Consider the following 1485-nt stretch of genomic DNA (forward strand, 5'->3'; position numbering starts at 1 on the left):
ATTTATCTTTATGTGGTGCTGAGGATTGAACCCAGTGCCTCACTTGTGCTAGGCAAGCACGCTACCACTGAGCTACAACCCCAATCTCTTGTCTTCCTTAATTCATTCAGTTATTTGTATGAATTCCTTGATCATTTTGTCTCTCAATTTTCTGAATACTTTGTCCAAATTTTTTCTACTTTGTTATCTATGGATTCAGTTATTGGGGAGTTACAAACTTTTGGAGGCATTGCGTTGACCTGTTTTCTCATGTTTCTTGTCATTCTCTGTTGAGGTTTGCATATCTGTTGGGATGGCTTTCTTTTTCACTATTGTGTGTGGGGGGGTCTTTTAGTGAGATATTGTATCTTTACAATATGCATTGGGCTGTGGGTATACCTCAGTGTCAAAGCACCCACTTAGCATAATGTAAGCACTAAGTTCATCTCCCAGCATCACTGTGAAAGGAGAGAATAACCACCACCAGCAATGGTATTTTAAGATTCAACTATATGTCAAAATATAATAAAAACTTATACTTGATCTCTGCAACTCCATAACCAAAGAGAAAAGAGGATGAATAATATAGATTAAGTTGAAAAATTAGGCATTAATGATAATGTACTTAATAATGAAATATATAGATGGAAAGGAAAAGAAAGAAGAGGGAGGGAAGACAGAAGAAATGAGATAGAATGGAATATACATGAGAAAGGCAAAAAGAGATATTGAGAAAAATTCAATTAATTGAAAAAATACATATAATTAGAGGACAGGAAGAAAATGAAGAAAACAAAATAACTTATAAAAGCATAAGCAAAAAGTAATAACAACAACAACAATGAAAATCCTCATCTTGCTGAGATGATAAAAATGGACACACTTCTGGAGCTTCAGATTTAACATACACCAGATATGGTAAATTTGTGGGGTGTAATTGCAGATCAGTTTGTTTCTTCTCAGTTCTAGTCCACGCAGGCCAAACCTGATAGTGAAGTTTACAGGCTCAGCTCTACCCCTTCTTGCCCAAGGAATACTGTGGGAACATCCATTGCAGAGCCAATTTAACCTCAGTATTTCTGAATTTTGTGCCTGGGGATATGGGTGTGGATATGGTAGGGGCCACTGGCTTAGCCCTCTTGCCTACAGGGTCTGGGGACGGATTCAGTTTTTATGATTTCTTGCCCTATACCCCAAGAGTCAATCCATGTGTTGAGCACCTATGTGGCAGGAGACTGGAGTGGGATGGGGAAGTATTCATGTTGCAGTGGTACTGAATCCTCCAAACACCTCTGAGCATGAGTCAGGTAGTCAGGCCCGCTTTGTCCATGGTAGGATGATGTGCTGCAGGAGTTGGGTTTCCACTAAATCCAGGATCAGCACTCTGGTACCCAGGCCACATCCAAATCCTGCTGCTCTCAGACCTTGTTCTAAACCTTAGATTGCCAATTTCCAAGGACCTGTTGTCATGCCTGCTGTAGCCCAGAGCTCCTCACAGGTTCATTC

The sequence above is a fragment of the Marmota flaviventris genome, chromosome 9 (genome assembly GCF_047511675.1).
Source record: "Marmota flaviventris isolate mMarFla1 chromosome 9, mMarFla1.hap1, whole genome shotgun sequence".
In the NCBI taxonomy this organism is placed as follows: Eukaryota; Metazoa; Chordata; class Mammalia; order Rodentia; family Sciuridae; genus Marmota; species Marmota flaviventris.